General features: G+C 47.3%; 1 pseudogene; it reads left to right on the top strand.

Moving 5' to 3' along the window:
* Nucleotides 1-17,481: 17,481 nt before the first annotated feature.
* On the top strand, nt 17,482-18,408 carry LOC109455078 (large ribosomal subunit protein uL10; annotated as a pseudogene).
* Nucleotides 18,409-19,892: the final 1,484 nt, after the last annotated feature.

The following is a 19,892-nucleotide window of genomic DNA, read 5'->3' on the forward strand; positions in this document are numbered from 1 at the left end:
ACCACTCCAAAATGTTCCTCCAGATGGTACTACCATGTCTCCCTGAACATAAGACCGGGTCGTATATTAAGGTTGGCTCCAAAAGACACATTAGGGCTCATATTCAGGGAATGTCATCCTGAAAAATCATGCCAGAGCTTATTTTCCGGTTAGGTCTTATTTTTGGGGAAACATGGTATCCCAATCTTACAGAGAGAACCAGGGCTTACAAGTTTTCATCCTATGTTCATAATCGCATAGTATGTGGTGGAATTCAGATTCAAACCACAGGATGAATTCACATCACAGGATGCAAGCTCAGATCTGCCTAAAGTAGTGCGCCAAATTAGTGCTCTTAACTGCTCTATAATACTTCTTCCACGTATAAACTATTTCTAGTGAGTACTTTATTTTTAATTGTTCCCAGTTGGCTTTCAGGTGTGTTGATCTTGTCTCTCATATGTGTTCATATGTCCCGTGTCTGTGTCTCCTAGCACTGACTGCACTATGTTATATAGTAAATACTTAAGAAATGCTGAATGATTGACAAACAGTGCAATTAATATGTTCCTCTTCTTCCTGCTGCTGGAGTTCTGAGGGCTTTCCACCCACATCTCACAATTTTTTAAGAAACCAATCAAAGGGAAATGAAATATCTTGTTTCTCTACAAGGAAACTTGAACACACACACACTCCCTTCTGCCTCAGGCTCCCTGCTCTCAATCTGGCTAAGAGCCTAGTAGAGGGAACTGCCCAAGAACCCTGCACCGCTGGTTAAGAAGGTGGGGCCAGCCTGGTGGGGCCAGCTTTAGTTCCCCCTTTGCTGGTCTTCCAACAACTCCACTTTGATGCCTCTGCCTGCTGTCGTCTCCCAACCAGTGGTTAAGCCAGAAGCTGGAAAGACTGGCTTCTAGCTTCAGCTTTTGTGGTTATTCTAATGGTCAGACACGTCCTGCCTAGATCCACTGCCATGTTTTCCCTCCCTGTAGAGATGCAACCGGGCATCCAACACTGTGAACGAAACGTTAGATGTGGTTTCTGCCCTCAGACAATCACTATCTAGTTATAGACAGAAGACTGAAAGAATTAGAGGACAGAGTCCATGCCAGCAGAAGCTGAATGTTGAAGACCCCAAACCGGAGTTCTCTCGGAGTTCCCGGAGTTCTCTGGGACAGTGTAGACTTTTCTAGGTGCACATAACTCGGTTTGGACACCACGCAGAGCCCTCCATGGCTCAGCCCCTGCCCGTCTTTCCATGCTTCCCTTCTGCCACTCATTTTTTCATTCAATAAACATGGATCGAATATTTCCCGTGTGCTAAGCACTGCGCTGCCCACTGCAGGTAATTCTACACAGCAGAGGGGAGAGGGGTGGGAGACGAGGCTGGGGCGGGGTCATGCACGCCATAAGCAGAGCTGAGGCTATGGACTTTGGCCTGAGGGACCTGGAGAGCCACTCCCCAGCTTGTACTTGAAACTGCAGTGTAGTGTTTCCCACAGGCATCAAACCTCCACATTCCATGCCCGGCCTCATGCTGCTCCCACAACTGAATGCCAGATCCTCTCACTCTCCCCCTTTTCTTCAGTTATTTAATTACCCTGGCTTTCGGAGGCATTGTCCACGTGTTACCAGGCGCCACGCTCCTACAGCCCCTGTGATAAGCCCTTTAGTGACACTCATCACACCGGATGGAAATGAATGATGTATCTTGTCTCCAACCAGAGCTTAGATCCATGTCTAAGGTCTCTATCCCCTTCTCCAACAACATATGGGCCTGGCACAAATCATCTGCTTGACTGAAAAAAAGGTTACTGAACTGGTGAACAGACCCAGAAATACCCTAGAGAAGTTATAGCAACCTCGGGGAGAAGAGACTGGAAATAGGTAGCTATTGAAAGAGAGAGGGAAGCCTCAGTCAGGGACAAGTCCAGGGGATGGTGGAGCTGTTCTCATCTCACCTCAGCCCCGCCCTGGACCACCCCCTGCTCCGGGTCCTTGTAAAACACTTTAAACAGGAACAGGCACACACTAGGTAACCAATGAATGTTACCTCTTCTTATTAGCAGAGGTCTTCACTCCTGCCACAAAATCTGTTCCTAATTCTAGAATAAATTACCTTCTCCTTTTCGTTAAGGGTTTTGTCCCATTTCTGGACCCTGATTCAAAAGATTGAGTGCTTAGGAGAGTGATTCCTAGCCTGGACGGTAAGGAGTTTGCCCATGACAGCATTCAATGAAACTACCTGAGGAAACTTTTATCTTTCTATTTTTCACTTTGGTGGCTTTCTTCTAGTCTATCTTCCATGTCACTATTGGAAAACAGAGCCCAGACCTCTGTTGAAACTGAGGCCCAGCCAGACCCTTACCTCATGCTGACTTCCGGAAAATGGCAGACAGGAGCCTGGGGCTTCGCCACTGAGGCCTCTCCCATAGTTCGAGACTGTGTCCAGAGTCCTTCTTCTCACCAGTCATCCTCGCTACAGCCAGGTGCCTCGGGTGAGGCAGTAAGGAGCAGGGGCCCAGGGATAAGGGATCGGGCCAGCTTCTGCCCATTGCTCCCCAAATCCTGCAGGTGGCATCTGGACACAAGGCTGAGCCTGTGAGGCCCAAGCTCAGCCACTGAGGGGCGGAGACCTGCGCTGTCCAGCACGGCCGCCGCTGACCATTCTGCCTGTGGACATGTGCCTTTACTTTCATTAAATGAAATAAAGTTAAAAATTCGGTTCTTCTAGTGCAGTAGTCGCATGGAGCTACCGTAAGACAGCGCAAAGAGGAAACAGTTCCAGCGTCAGAAAGTCCCACGGGACAGCGGGGCTCTACGCCACAAGCAGCACCCCCAGACCCCAGAGGGAGTCTGAAATGGAACTCACCCCAGAGCTCGCCCATGCAGAAGACCCCAAAGCACGGGTCCCTTGAAGCAAGGCTCTCCTCCTCTCCTTCTTGGGAAATAACTATTGCTCCGGGAGGCTTAATGGGACTTGGGGTTTAGGGCTCTGGATGAAATCGGGGTGCAATGGGACAGCACCTGGTTGGTTTGGGTAAGAGAGTACTTGGAAGTGTTTTGAGGGCCAGCCACAGGCCCCACCCCTCCGTGCTCCTTCGAGACCCAGTGCCTTTGAATACAAGGTCATCTCTGCCTGGGGTGCCCTTTCCACCACATCTACTTATCAAACAGGACACTGTGTCAGGGCTGTCGGTGCCATATGCCCTCAGCGCTCACCTCTACATGCCCAAGGCTGCTGGCCACGCCCGCTGGGATTCTGCCTGGGGCTTTGTTCTGGCTGTGGGAGCACATCTGGCCCTTACAGTATCGCCTGGGCAGAACTGGAGAGGTAATGCCCCCAGCAGATGAGGTGTTGGTGGATAGATACTTGAGTGAGATACTCAGGCCTGTGCTCTGCTTTCTCCCAGAGTCCCCCAGGGGATTGAGTTTCAGTGGCCCCCAGGGACACCTGACTGATAGGACCCCCTTCATTGGCTTTCTCCACACCCCTTGTCGAACTCCCCCCACTTCCCTACTGGTGTTTCCTCAGATCACTTGCCAAATAAATGACTTGCATTAGAATTCTTAGAGTCTTCATCTGGGCAACTCAAGCCAGGACAAGGGCCTACCCTACGCCAGACACAGCAGTAAGCACAGAGGAAAAGAGATTTTAAAAAAAACACAGTTCCTCCCTCAGGAGTTTGCAGTGACATGGGTGAGACAGGCAGGTTAAGAGGCAATTAGGAGGCGGTGGGATAAGCAGAAGGTGTGAGGAGCCCCAAGGAAAGACACCTGCCCAGCCTGTCTGGCCTTGGGTGAGGCTTGGGAGTGGTGTCTGGAGGGAGGAGGGTGGAGTTCAGCTGAGGGCAGAAGGGTGAGGGAGGGATGGGAACTCCGGACATTCCTGAAGACAATGAATGGGGAGCCATTGACACTTTTCAGGCTGAGAATAATATGATGGGCTTGACCTCTGTGGTGTGAGAACGGACCAGAGCTGGTGAGGATGCAAGCCAGGTGACCACCAGGAGGGTTGGTGTGGGAATGACAAGGAGAGATGGAGCACCAATTAGGCAGGGCGCAGGCCCTAGGGAGGGGCAGAAGGTGAAGGATCAGAGGGGGGTTGAAGGATCAGAGTTGCCAGGACATGGACCTGGTGATCACTTAGCCGCAGAGGCTGAGGGAGACTTCAGGCTTCTTGAGGGTATTTCACCTGTCATTGCCCTTTGAGCATGGTAGATGGCCTGTGCTCAGTAATATTTATTGAATGATGAATGAATTTCCTTTATGAGCAGTGCCTGACCTTTCATATAGCTAAACAAGGGAAAATTTACTGAACTCTCTGACAAAAGGAACTTTGTATCAGTCAGCTATCACTGTGTGACAAACTACCCCAAAAATACAGTGGCTTAAAACAGGTAATTTATTATTATATCTTACCTGTCTTTGGGTTGACTAGGAGTAGGCTGATCAAGGCTGGGTCAGGGGTTCTGCTGACCTCACTGGGGTCACTTCTGCATCTGGAGGTTGGTTAGGGTGTTCTTCCGTAGACTGAGTTTGGTTGGATACCTTCATTGGGGCAACTGTGCCCCACACATCTCTCACCCTCTTCCTGGAACCAGCAAGCTAGCCCAGAATTCTCTTGGCTACCACAGAGGCACTAGAGAATAAGCCCAATCATTGGAGAAAGAACTTTCAGACACCCTGCTTGTGTCACAGCTGCTAATATCCATTTTCCAGGGGCAGCAAATTACGACTTACCCTCAGTGGGAGAGCACTGCAAAGTCACATGACAATGTGCTTGCTGGGGCTAGCCGCCCAATCTACCACAGCCTTCTTTCAAATTATGCCTTCTGTGGGGCAGACAGACCGAATATTTGCTTTGTGCTCTCTGTCCATTCCATGGTCCTGGAAGGACTTATCACTTTGGGGTGAACTTTGTGTCACTTTGGTTGAACTTCTGGGGGTTCACTTCCCAAGTTGTGCCTCTATTATAACATAGTCCATACTGTTCTATCGCTGGTTCTTTGCGTGTCTGACTCTTGGGAGCTCCTGTCTTATTAATCTAAGGCCCAGAGTGGATGTCAATAAATACCTCTTGAATGCTGTATGAATGATGGCACAGGCCTGGCCACCACCACCTCTCCATTCTCTCACTTTCCACTCATATTCCTGTGACCCTTTATCTCATCTTCTGGGTATTGCTAATTCATCTGTTCTGCTTACAATTCATCATTATAAAACCACATAGCTGTCTTTTTACTGACCTATCAGACACTTCAAAGTAGTCACCTCCAAAACTATACCTTTATCGCCTCTCTTCCCACTCTGAGTTCTGAAGGAAATGTCAGGAATTCCTGCAGTAATGCTGTCCTGCTCGTTTGAATACTCCTGAGGGTGACAAATCTTTGCCTTGTTAGGGTGGATGGAATTTTTGGAAACAGCTAACAGTCAACAGCTTTGGATCCAAAGCTGGTGACTAAGATGGGTGATCAAGATGGGTCATTCTGGGGACAAAAACAAGATGTAGTCAGAAACAAATGAGCCTGAGAGTCTCCCATAGTTTAAAGTCATCCCTGAGGACAGCCCAAAGGAGCCCCTGAAGGAAGCCAACGGTATCATTTGAGCGTATTTACCCAAGGTGACCTTTATGAAGGGGCCCATACAGCATTGGATGAGAAAGTCCTGCTTTCATTCACGTTTGCTGTGGTTCTTATTCTTTCCAATCCTTTCAGAATCTGATGAGAGCTCTGGAGCCTCTGTCCAGAAAAATGCTCATGAGCCTAGAGTCTGCATATAATTTCAGGGGGTAAGAACTTCCATTTGGAATGAACACCCTAACTAGAATGAAGGCACTAGAGAGCAACACGTATGGTTTTCTTAGTTTCTGGCACACCCCAGAGTGAGCCCAGCCCAGAGCTACAACATAGCAGATTCTCCAGAAATAGTATGTGAAGGACTTGTGCCATCTTCTGCACTCTGATCACTGTGGTGGATGATATGCCGGAGGCTGCCTTGTCCCTTCAGGCCTCCCACCTCAGCTGCGCAGTGCAGGCCGAGTGTGGTGAGGTTCTTAGAATGGCTGCACTGCAACCTTCACAATGTTCTTGCTTGGGAAGAAGCAGGAAGGAGTCTTGCTGCTCCAGTGAGGCTGGGTGGGGTGGGGGCCAGGCCAGGGAAGACTGTCCTTCAGCTGCACATGGTTCAGGCCAGGCCACTTCCCACTGCAGTTTAGCAGCCAGGCCCCCTCAGTGCCTGGACCCAGCTCTCCTTGGTGCCCCTCCCTTCAGATACCTATCGGGTGCTCTGCATCTGTCAAGGGCACAGGGGTGCGAAAAAGCGGCGATGAGGCCGTGCAGCCACAAGAGGGACCCATTTGTTCTGAAAGGACAAGGCGTCGGCTGGGATCGTGACTCCCGCCTTCATCCAACGCCCACGCAGGCTCCCGGTGGTGTTGGGTGCTGACTGCGGACTGGAGACAGAGCATGGGCGCAGGGCCGGGCCTCAGCTCTGGGTCGTGGCGCATGTGGGCCCTGGCTAAGGCAGGTTCTCCCTCAGCCACCTGCTTCTGCCCAGGTGGGTGCCATGGGCAGATGGCCCAGGACACTCTAGGCCGGCATAGCCACTCCCAATGCCTCAGGCCTTTCAGAAGGTGTGTTCCGTCCCCTCTTAAGGTTTGCTTTTCTTTAAGGCAAAAACAACCCAAATTCAAAGGGGAGAACAGGAAAATTTAGACACGCAGAGGACACCTGTTACCAGGCCATCTCAAAGACGACCCAGATCAGTCTCACAGGGCCCATCCTACAAGGTACCCTCACACGCTAAGCTCCTCAGGAGGCTCTCGGGGAAAATGGGGGTGCATTTGTGTCTACGGGGTATCTCAGCAGTTGTGTAGAGCCAGGGCAGATGCCTCTAGGATTCCAGGTCACAGGTACATGGAGGGAGAAGAAAGTGTCCAGGGGCGGGGGGAGGGGGTACGGTATGCTAATCCACTCGGATCTATGCTGTGCCCCGCGGTGCGTCACAGGGGCCACCTCCTCCATTCAATACAAACGTGCTAATCATTCCTGCTTAACAGCTAGGGAAACTGAGCCTCAGAGAGACAAAGTCACTTCTTCAGGGTCATGCAGCCAGTGAGGGACAGAGCCCAGATTTGAAGCCAGGACTGTCTTGCTCCAGAAGCTAACATGTTAAAAATCCCCAGGGGATTTTTATCTCTCAGGGGTCTGTGCTCAGGCTCAGAGAACGCGGCCCCATCCTCACAGCCCTAGCCCCCCATTCCCGCCTGCACCAACAGCATCCACACACATTCAGCCCCAAGTTAGAGGGCCTCCCGTGTGGTGGGACCCAGGTCCTGATATAATAGCCCCTGCCCTAAAGCAGCCCTCAGGAAGCCTGAGAACAGGAGGGGTGGGCTTTAGGGAAGTGTCCACTGCCCCCTCAGCAGGGTCTCCCTCTGTGGTGAAAACTGTTCTCGCTGGGTCTCCCTCAGCGACTCTGGAGAATGGGTCCACAGAGACTCTGACTCTCTTCCCCGGAAAGGGGCCCCTACTGCCCTTGGGGGTTCAGATGGCTCTGACAACAGGCACCCCACCCACCCCTTCTGTTCCCAACCTCCCTTTGGTAGGGCACCTATTCCCAGACTCAGCCTTGAGGCCCAGGGAGAGGCCTCCCCTGGTTGCCAAGGCAACAGCTCCATTGTTCCCACTGCAGGAGTTTAGCAGCCAGGCCCCCTCAGTTCCAGGACCCAGCTCTCCCCACCATTCTTGAGGCAGTGTCGCCTGCAGGGCTCCATTCTACTCCTCAGGGCCTCTTTGTCACATCAGGATGCAGAGGAGGGGGAGACAGGCTGACTGGTCACCATGCCAACATCACATTGCCCACAGAGAGGAGGGGCTGGGGCAGACCGACATTCAGCAGTCTAGTGAGCAGTTGGTCAGTCTCTTGGGTCACCTGTCTGAGGGTCCCTGCTACTAACCCAGCCACAAGTCTCATGGTCCACCGTGGGAGAGGATTTTGCTAGCTCTCTGTTTTTTCACACAGTTTGCTCCATTTTTGCACGGTTAAACAAAGTTTGGGACTTAGGCTTTCCTTTGCCAATCCTGAATTTTCAGCCATCAGGCCAGGTCCCAGCTGTGGAAGAGGAGCCAGGCTGTACCCCGCCACCCAGCCTGAGTGGGGCAATAGCCTCTCACCCATTCACTCATTCACTCCCTCTGGATCATTCATTGAACAACATTCACTGAGGCTGACTCAAGACCTTCCCACAAGTTACATGTTATTAAAACCACTTTACAGAAGGGGAAACTCTTACTCAAAAAGTCAATGGCCCCAGGTGCTCAAAATATTGTCAGAGGCAGGATGCAATCTCAGGTCTGCCTGGCTCCAACATCACTGCTTTAAAGTCAAGAAATTACATCCTCCCCGCCACTGACAGTATCTTGAGTATCTGTGCACAATAAGTAGATTGTTTATTGACTAAAAGTAAAGTCATTACAAGGAAGTTAAGGGCAGGGTTCTTGCACATAGTAGCTGCTCAATAAATATGCAATAATGGATGGATGGATGGATGAACATAGTGAGGGTAACTTCTCAGAGTATTAAGGGCAATAACCTGGGAGATTCCTTCACTAAATAAGTACTGAGAACGTGTATGTGCCAGGTACCACACTGGGTACCGGGGACATGACAAGAACAAGGCAGATACCTAGTTGCATGTATGGTGGGAGAAGCAGACAAGTGAACTGCCCATCACAATGCAGTGTGGTGAGAGATATGACAGTCCAGTCGAAGCTGACCTCGATGGCATTTCTCGCCTTTTCAATCACTAAGTCACAGACCCTCTGCACTGAAACACCGTACAATTCCTCTAGGGCAGTTGTTAACTGCTTTGGTTATTTCATGTGCCATCATCACCATTTTTATCATATCTGTATACCATCTGCTGTTATTTCACTCATATGTTTCTAAACTGACTCACTTACTAAGCTCTTAAAAATTTATGTAAATCTAACATGGAAACTTTATATCACTACCAGACATGGAAGATCAACACCATGGGTAAAATCAATTCATTGTAACCAAAACAATGTTATTAAATTCTGGAGAGATAGTGTTGCTGCAGTCTGATTCTAAGACCCACTCTCTTATTTAAAAGGGAAATTCACAAGTGTCAGTGAGATGTTGGAACCATGGGTACCAAGTGATTCTTTCTCTTGGAACTAAAAGGCTTGAAAGAGAATTAAAAAGGGAGGAACTGTTCTTAATGGGCGATTCAATGTTATTTAGGGGTGAGCAGGCTGTGATGAGCCACTTAATGTCATCTCAGGAGCCAGTCTATGCTCCCATTTGGACAAACACTGATGAGCCCTGCCAGTTCCTGTACAGGTTACTATGTCCCCATGTCCCCATGTCCCCATGGAAGAGCTGTGTGGGTTAAAGGAGATGCAGGGGCTTGCCGATGGCCCCTCTATGCAGTCCTCTGGGGGCAGTGCTGTGGGCTCCACTATGGCGTCCCTTCTCTGCACCCCACCTGCCATCTCCACATCAGCAATGTCTGGTCTATTCCATCCACTTCTCCACACAAGCATCTGCTCTCCCCCTTGAGAGGGGAGCCCCAAGGACAGAGATCCCCCCTTCCTTTGTGCAATGCTCAGCAGGGCCTCAGCCACGGCAGTGACTCACTGGCCTTCTCCAGGATTCTGCAGCTAATTGGCTTTTGACATTTTCCCTTCCAAGCATGTTATAAGAGGGAAAACACACAGGCTAGCATTAAGCACAGAAGAGGCAGGATCAGAATCTCCACATCCTCCCCTTTCCCCTAATACACACACACACACACACACACACACACACACACACACACACACACTCATCGTTGTTGCTAGTCCCTGAGAGTCTACCATTAGTGCTTCATTCCTTTGCATTGAAGTACTAGTCCAGTTAAAATAAAAACCAATTTAAGAAGACGCTTTGCTTATCATGCATTCTGATTCCATTTGTATGAAATATTCAAAATAGGCAAACATAGAGAGACAGAAAGTAGATTAGTAGGTTTCCTAGGGCCAGAGGTGATGGCGGATTGGGGGTGATAGCCAAAGTAATGGGGTTTGTTTTTGAAGCAATGAAAATGTTCTATAATTGATTGTAGTGATTGTACAACTATGTGAATATACTAAAAATAATTGAAGTGTACAATTTAAATGGGTGAATTGTAGGGCATGTGTATTATATTTTGCTAAAGCTGAGAGACAGAGACAGAAAGAGATCACATGGAATCGTTTTTCAAAGATGTGGCTTTGGCAGAACAAATGGCAGATGCCACAGCACAGTGTGATAGTCATGAAGAACACAAGGGCTACGAGGTAGACTGGCTGCTTATTACCATCCAGGACAGTTTAAAGAACTAGAATAACAAGCTCTGGGCTTTAAATTAATGGCTCAAAGACACAGTCAGAGAACCAAGGCCTTCCTATAACTGTCCTAAGAGAACATCTTAGGATTGCCCTAAAATAATACCTCTTACAGGGAGTGAGGTGATGGAGCAAAAAATCAGATATGGATTCTCATCCTGTAGGTTGCTGACTGACAAAATAGATTGAATTCAGAGCCTCACCAGATTTCTTATGTGAAATTTAGGGCAATGATGAGGAAAGATCAGAGTCCCTCAAATTAGAATGGTGATAGTCAGGAGAACCCAGTTAAATCTGAAAACTTGAACCTCAGAACCCCACCAAGCATCTCTCAGCAGTAGAAACAGCCCCCCACCCCCACCCCCGCTCTGCCCCAGGAGGCTGGTCCTGCCTTGCTTGAAGCCTCTCTGACTTCCACAGCCTCACGCGTCCCCCAGATCCACGGCTAAAGACAATCCCCATGTGCGGGGGTGCCAATTATAAAGTTTGCCAAGTAGATGCTTAGATGCCAACATTTCCAAATTTATAGATATATCAATGAAACCCTGGGGAATGTTCACAGGAATAGGTTTTGACCATGCTAGAGAAGTGAGAAAAGAAGGTAGTTTTAAATCTGGCTGGGTTTTTCAGTCCGGCTGTGCTTATGAAGTTGGTGTGTCAGCTCAACAATCTGATAAAAGTTCTACTGTTACTTCTTCAGTTGACAAACTGAAGCCCGAATTCAGTGATAGTCAAATGAAACTGAGAGGCCAAAAAATTCCTAGGTATAATGTAGAAGAAATCCAAAGATTTAGGAAGTTAGGTATGGCGAAGTGGATTTATCCCATGCGACTGGCTCACTCATGCTTTAACTACTGGGGCTGTCTAAAAAACACATACAAGTGGACACTTTGGTCAACGCTGCTCAAGCAGTAGTTCGCCGTAATCAGAAGTGTCTGGACGCTGATGGTAACCACTTTGTAATTGCAGAAGTCACACATGACTTGTCATCTGTTGTTATTGGCATATATTGAGTATTACAATTTTAATAGAGCTTTCCTTTATTAAAATGCGTATGGAAACATTTTTGGGGCACCCTCTGTATATCCCTTGAGAGGGACCAAAGGACTCTCCTGTCACCCAAATATAGAGATACGTTGGTGAGAACAGCTAAGTGACATAGTTGCAGTCCTCTGTATACGGGGACAGTGAAGATACTTCCATCGAAATGTGTTCCTGGGTTTTAATGGGGACGAGATCCTAGCATTGGCTGTGTAGTAACACTTAGTGACCATAAGCAAAGTGGACATAGGAGGCAGCTGGGCCAGAGTGAGTCAGAATAGACTGACTCATAGGGATCTTTGGTGATGGCTAATTGATTATGAACACCAAGGACTAAATATATATGGAGTATTGTGTTAAGGTCCCACCTGATCTTTAGAATTTTAAAAAAACTGGAGATCTAGAGATCTGACAAAGTCTCAGGACATCAGAGGGTTATAGGTTTTCATAAATTCCCAGACCTGTAATTCCCAGATGTTCGTCTCTAAGTCAGGTGAGTAGAAAAACTGTGTACTCTGTACCATATGACATTGCAAATTTATACCACAAATCTTTGCCCCAGTTTCCCCCCAAGGGAATTGTGGTCATTTAGTAGAGTGAGTGTGCACTGGGAAAAGAGAAACACCAGACTTTTCAGGGCTTATTCCTGGCTCTGAGAGAATTGCTATTCCTGGTCATGGGTTGAATGGGAATTAACGAGAGTTGGGAAATAGAGTTTGGGAGCAAACCATTTCATAGTGAGCCAAATTGAGCCATACCCACCTTGTCATTATTTCTCTAGGTCCTGAATGTATAGTGAAATGTATACTCAGCAACCTGCCTGACCTATGGATTAATAACATGACTTATGGATTCATGATAGGAAGGAGCAAGTGAAAACACATGGTGAGTGTCTCCCTAACAAAATAGTAAATCAAAATCAATGCCACGTTTCTCAGAGAAGCACAGAGATTAGTGCCATCCCAGAAGGTGAAAAACTCAAGGTTGGTGACGCAGTGCTGGGCTGTCCTTGAATCAACTTGTCCAGCCTCATGGGAATTCTTATCACTTATCCACAACTGTTAGGAGACGTCAACATCACCTCATCACTCCATCTTCAGTGACGTCACTTTGGTAGCTTGAAATCGGCCATGGTGGGACTACTTGAACCATGGAAATTAGCAAACACTACAAATTAGGGATTTGTGTTCCCTTCAGAGAGCCAGTTTACCAGCAAAACACTGTCGTTCCCTATCATGTCCTCATTTAACTGACCTGGGCAGATATGTCTTGGACTTGGAGAATGATGGCAGATTATGTAAGAGCAATCAGACTGTGATTTCAATTGTATACTTGAAATTTACTAAGGGGGTAGATCTTAAGTGTTCTCACACACACAAAGGAAGAAAAGAAGGAAGGCAGGGAGGGATGGAGGAAGGAGAGAGGAAGGAAAGGAAGGAAATTATAACTATGTGATCTAACCGATTACTTAGCTTGATTTGGGCGATCATTTCACAATGTATACATATATCAAAAATCATGTTGTACACCTTAAATAAATACAACTCTTAGTTGTCACTTATATCTCAAAAAAGTTGAAAAAGAAAATTATTAACTAGGCTAAAGTAATTACTTCCAGTCTCATATAGACAGATTAGCATACTGGCCAATGGAACTGAATTGACCCATACCTGTATTGTTTATCGTGTATTATTATTGAATGTAATGTATAACCTCATTCTCTGTGATGGACTGTAAATACATTTGGATACTAAAGTTCTTTGCAATTAACATAATAACTAAAATGTATATGCTACTGTACCAATGGAGACTTCTATGTCAGCTGTAAAATGAAAACAGTAACCCCTATGTATGTCCAGCTCACAAAATGATGATCGAATGAAATTGTATATATAAAGGAGCATTATACCATGTTTCCCCGAAAATAAGACCTAGCCAGACAATCAGCTCTAATGCGTCTTTTGGAGCAAAAATTAATATAATACCTGGTCTTATTTTACTATAATATAAGACTGGGTCTTATATTACATAATGTAATATAATATAATATAATATCATACCGGGTCTTACATTAATTTTTACTCCAAAAGATGCATTAGAGCTAATGGTCCAGCTAGGTCTTATTTTCGGGGAAACAAGGTAAACTTTAGTTTGCTGCCTGGCTAAACTTGGTGTCACTTCCTCAGAGAGGGTTTCTCTGATGGTCCACCCTTTATCAGCCTCCTATTAGATGCCCTTAGAGAAACTTGTAGTTATTTTGCAAGGATTTGCCCTAGTTTCTACCTACACATCTACATTTGTGGCTATGTGATTCATGCCTTTCTTCTCTACTAGATTAAAAACACTGTGAGTGTTGGACGTTCATCTGCTTTGCCCACCTCTTACTCCCCAATCCATAATAGAATACATACATACAATAGAAACTCAATAAACATTTCTTTAAATAAATGAATGAACTGAGTTCTACTCCTTGACCCCTTGCAATTAGACCAATTTATCTAGATGAAGGGAATCTTTACTATCATAGAATTCATAAGTCTCATCCAACCAAGTCTTGATGACCGCTTTGAGCATATATTAACCTCATGTTATAGTTTCAACTTTATGTCATTTATTAAGATCATCCAACCTCTGGATGACTATCCAAAATGCTTCGTATTGGTCAGGATTCCAGCAACAAGTGGGTAGCCCTCAGATGGGGTAATTGAGATTTTAATAAAGGGGTTGGTTAAATAGTGTGGGCAGGGTACCATTCCAAGCCCTGCAGGGGCAAAGGGAGGGGTAGACACCAGGATCTGGAGAGAGATGCTGTAGCAGATCGCCACCTGCCAAGAGCTGTGGTCTTTAGAAGAGGGATGCAGCCAGGACGTGGAGAGTCAGTGGGGAGGGAGCCACAAAATAAATATCCCGACTTCACTCTCCTCTCACCTTCCAGTCTCCTGTTGATTGACACTTGTTGGCTGAACCTAATAGAAGCCAAGAGGGCCTGAGAGCCCACTGATGCATCCATAAAAATAGGCCTCCAAGCAGAATGGGGAATGGATGGAGAGAGGATCTAGAGGAAATAATAAGATATCCAGCCCAAATCTGAGCCCCCCCATAAACATTGTTACTTAATGGAGAACTTCTTTGCTTTTTCTGTTTTTCACTGATGCCAGGCCTGTTCTCCACAATATCCAGTTGTCGTTGCAGATGGATGTTTTCCCTCCCTCTTTCCCTCAAATTTCAGTTTGAAGTTACGTTGATCAGGTGGGAGACTTTCCTGCCAAGCACCGTTGTCATGATCCCATTCAGATGTACTCCACCCTTGGTAAAAAGTCCATTTTAATGTAAGTCTTACTTCAGAAGACCCAGTTCTGATCTTTAACCCTAGTTGACTAGTTCCCAGGGCTTGCTTTCTCTGTCAGAGTTACCGCACGCAAGGGTAAGAGAGATGCAAACGTCATTTGGTTTTGCCATTTGAGGTCCCACCTCACCCCCTGTAATTCCTGCAGCTTCCCAGGGCTTCCAAGAGCCAAGGTTCCACTGGGAAGTAGCTATTACCCATTCCCATCATCTCCCTGAGGCCCAAAGTATGCAAGCCAACTGGAAGCTTCCATCTCAGGGATGCAGGGCCAACACTTTTCTTGCTCTTGAGGGCAGGTCCCCTAGATACTCTCATGCATCCCCTTCCATCTCTGGAATTCGGGGTTCAAAGTCTCTGTCTCCTCATCTCTGTCTGCCTTTCTGGCCACAGCGCTACACCCAGGCCACCTGACCTTTCTCTCACCTGACCTTACTGCTCAGCACCTTTTGCCTCAGACCAACAACTCTGACATGAAGCCTTCTGGCTACAGAAGATTCTGACCCATATAGTCATAGGCTGAATATGTCCTCCCTACCCAAGTTTTAAGATTTCCTTTTATACATATATTGTAAATGTCTAAGCCCTAAATTGTCATTGAGTAACTCATGCCACTTCTTTCCTCTTTTCTGGAACCTAACCTCCATTTTCCTCAGGGGCAGCTGCATTTCTCTTCCCTCGCTTTCAGAGAGACTGTCTTTCTCCTCTGCGTCCTTCCCCACTGGATCAGCAGAGGGAAAAGGATGCAGGGACCATGGGATCTCCTTGCCTTCCAGCCCAACAGAGGTTCAGACCGCTGCCCAGGAGGATGGTGTGTCTGGGAGAAGCGCTGATGGTCCCTACCAGCAGCTGTCCTGGGCGACTAGTGCCTGAGTGGGTTTCTAAAGCCAGAAGCACGTTTGCGGAGGTTTAGGTTTGGGGGTCCAGGGGAATGTACTGATGGGAGGGGGGCCAGGTAAGGAAGCCGGCCCTGATCTTGGTCTAAACCAGGGACACTCCATGGCCCCACCCAACACCCCAAACTCCTGCCTGCTGGGCTTTGGGAAGCCTCCCCATCCTTTCACTGGGATGAATTCTTTTCTCCCCCTAAATCTTTTAAAACATTGAAAAGAAAAAGCCAAAGCCAGAACTCCAAATACAATAAAAAGCAAAGACATGAGGAAAAATAACTAGGGATAAAAGCTTTCAATCCCAGCTCCAGACAAGATGCCGCTCTGACGTCCTTGGGCGCCCCGGAGGGATTAACCCTCAGCTGCCCGCGGGAAGCCACCTCCCTCCCGGCGCCGGGCTCCGCCCCGCCCCGTTTCAGCGGAGAGTGGTGGTTGTCGCCTTCAGTCGGTGTCTCGATACACGGCTTTAGTTCTCTATTTTTACCCAACCTGCACGAGCTCATCTCCACCCCACCCCCACCACCAAACCTTTTGTCTCAGCTCCTCCTTCCTACACCAGAGTCAAAGAAATCTCCCTGGTGAAACTGAACCGTAAGCCAAACCCTTTGGGGGCATGAAATGGATGCCTCGTGTGTGCTTCTCACCGTCACAGACCCTCCATTAGCGACACAGCCAGCGCGCCTTCTGCTTCCCATCTTTGTGCCATTAATGACAGCTTTTGTTGTCGTGTGGGCAGAAAGCAGTGGACAAAGGACCCCAGATGACGTAAGCCACACCCCTTACCTCCTCCGAGAGCCCGAAGAGAGGCTCCTCCACGAAGGAGAGCCCAGGGAATCCTTTTAGAGCCCCCATTTTCTAAAGCACATGCCAAGTCACAGTACAGTTTACCAAGAGCAGCATTTTTACCACTCCAGTAAAACTACATTTGTCTCCGTTTTTAAACAAAGGGGAACTTGGGTGGAGGTTCCTGACCCCCAGGACAGCACTGTGAGATAGCAGGACCTGCAATCACACAGCAGACTAGAGATCTCTAGTGAAATCTGGCTTGAAGGTCCCCACCCCCAGGCAAGTGGCACCTCAGTGGGTCTCACACACCAGCCAGGAGCCAAGTGCTTCCAGAATTGCGGTGAACCCTGGGGTGAGTTCCAATGGAGCCACACATGGCAGGTGGTGTATACTCCTGGGTCTGTGCACGGAAACACTTTGGAAAGCAACCTGTCTCAGGCCTGACTGAGGCTGAAGTTGTTATCATTTAAGACACGGATGGAGACCAGCTTGCTTGCCCAAGTCCCTCGGGTGGGGAGTGTCTAATAGATGGAGAGGGAGATTTGGGGAAGGAGAGAAATATGTATTAGACACCAGGAGCTTATTCAAGAGGCTCTGTTAAAGTGTAACACGAGCACAAACACACACACACACATACATTCATTTATTCTTTCCAAACATAGTGACTGCATCCTAGTCACTTATCCTGAGGACATATTAGTGATGGAGACAGACCCGACCCCTATTCTCAGGAGTGTTAGTCTAGTGCAAAAGACCACACTCCAAGGATCTAGCTTCCAGCCCCTGTTTCCAGCCTTGACCTTCTGCTCAGTTTCAGCATCTGTAAAACGGAAGTACCAGGTGCTCTTTACTGCCTTATGGAGCATTCAGAAGGAGAAAGAGCTGGAAGATTATTTGAATTAAAAATACATAAATTTGCCTATTGTTTAATTTTAATTAAAATACAACAGGACAATATGCCCCGAAGAACTGAAAGCAGGGATGCCAACTCCTTTCACCAGGCGTCCTTGTGAGAGTGTCATTGTCTTTAAACCCTGAGTGGCAACCCCTGATGCACAGCTGGGATGCCCAGGGAGGCAGGGTGACCTGGAAGTCCAACGACTCCCTCAAGATCATCCATTCTCTGGATGACTATCCAAAATGCTTCATTGTGGGAGCAGACAAGATGGGCTCCAAGCAGATGTGGCAGGTCCACGCGTCACTCTGCGGGAAGGCGGTGGTGGTGATGGGCGAGAACACCATGACACACGAGGCCATCCGAGGGCGGCTGGAAAGCAACCCAGCTTTGAGAAACTGTTGCCTCATATCCAGGGGAATGTGGGCTTTGTGTTCATAAAGGAGGACCTCATTGAGATCCGGTACATGCTGCTGGCCAATAAAGTGCCAGCTGATACCTGTACTGGTGACATTGCCCTGTGTGAAGTCACTGTGCCATCCCAGAACACTGGTGGGGCCCAAGAAGACCTTCTACCAGGCTTTAGGCATCACCACTGAAATCTCCAGGGCACCATTGAAATCCTGAGTGATGTGCAGCTGATTACGACTGGTGACAAAGTGGGAGCTGCAAAGCCACACTGCTGGAGATGCTGAACGTCTCCCCCTTCTCCTCTGGGCTGCTCATCCACAGGTGTTTAACAACGGCAGCGTCTACATCCGAAGCGCTTGATATCACACAGGAAAGTCTGCATTCTCACTTCCTGGAGGGGGTCTACAGTGCTGCCAGCATATGTCTGCAGATTGGTTACCCCTTCTATCATCGATGGGTACAAGTGGGTCCTGGCTTTGTCTGTGGGGACTGATTACACCTTCCCACTTGCTGAAAAGGTCAAGGCTTTCTTGGTTGATCCCTGTGCATTTGTGGCTGCTGCCCCCCGTGGCTGCCACCCCCACCACTGCTGCCGCAGCCCCAGCCAAAGCTGAAGCACAGGAAGAGTAGGAGGAGTTGGACGAGGATATGGGATTTGGTCTTTTTGACTAATCTCCACAGCGCAACCAGCTCAAACAGCTTTATTTGTGAAACAAGGAAGTAAAGACTTATTTCTCTTAAAAAAAAAGAAAAGAAAAGAAAAAAAGCAGGGACTCCAACAGATACTCGTGCACCAATGTTCACAGCAGTATTACTCATAACAGGCAAAGGGTGGAAGTGTCCATCAACAGATGAATGGATAAACAAAATGTATATATGTACAATGGAATAGTATTCAGCCATGAAAAGGAGTGAAATTCTGATATATGCTGGAACATGAATGAACCTTGAAGATATTGTGCTAAACGAAATAAGTCGGACACAAAAGGACGATTTTGTATGATTACCGTTATATGAGGTTCTTAGGATAGGCAAATTCATCGAAACAGAAAGCAGAAGGGAGGTTACCAGGGGCGGAGGGGGAGGTATTGTTTAATGGGTACAGAGTTTGTTTGGAATGAAAAAGTTCTGGAAATGGATAGTGATGATGGTTGTACAACAAAATGGTAAATTTTATGTGTATTTTACCACAAAAAATTTCAAATATATATATATGATAATGGAATGTACAATAAGCAATATATGTTCCATCCTGTCCCCTGTCACAGAGCTCCTAAAACTCTTGGGATTTCCTAAGTGATAAGAGGAATAAAGGTAAAAGGAACATCTTTTGTTATTCAGAACAAGTCCCTAGGAACCACTCCTGAGTTTATTAATGAAGTGACTTTTGGGAAACCCCTCAGAATGGGAGCTGGTTGCCAGGGGAACCAACTTTGTGATTAGAGGGTTAGAACTTTCAGCCCCTGACCTGACTTCCTAGGAGAGGAGAGGGGCTACAGGTTGAGTTAATCACCAATGGCCAATGATTTAATCAATCACGCCTAAATATTGAAGCCTCCATAAAAAACCTATAGTATGTGATTTTGGAAATTTCTAGAGTGCTAAACATGTAAAGGTGCTGGGAGGATGGCATGCCTGGATTGGGCATGGAAGTACCAGGCTCTCACACATACCTTGTCCTGTGCATCTCTTCCATCTGGCTATTCTGAGTTATAGCTTTTTATAATTATCTAGTAAGTGAACTGATTGCCTGAGCTCTGAGCCATTCTAGCAAATTATCAAACCTGAGGAAGGAGTCATAGGAACCTCTGATTTATAGCCGGAAGGCAAGAAGCACAGGTGATAACCTGGTTTTGCGATTGACATCTACAGGCGGTTGGGCAGTCTTGTGAGAATGAGCCCTTAACCTGTGGGGTCTGTGCTAATTACAAGCAGTTATTGTCAGAATTGAGTTGTATTGAGGGACACTCAGCTGGTGTCTGAAAAATCGGAGAATTGCCTGGTGGGGAAAACCCCACACACATTTGGTGTAAGAAGTATTCAGTGAATAGTGAGTAAAGGAAAGAAGTGCTTTCCTTTCAATATTTAAACTTCTAGCGGAAGTTAGCGAGGAGGAAAGCACTTGTTATGTGATTTTCTCAGCAGGACGTTTTCAC

Source organism: Rhinolophus sinicus, linkage group LG06, assembly GCF_036562045.2.
Source record: "Rhinolophus sinicus isolate RSC01 linkage group LG06, ASM3656204v1, whole genome shotgun sequence".
Taxonomy (NCBI): Eukaryota; Metazoa; Chordata; class Mammalia; order Chiroptera; family Rhinolophidae; genus Rhinolophus; species Rhinolophus sinicus.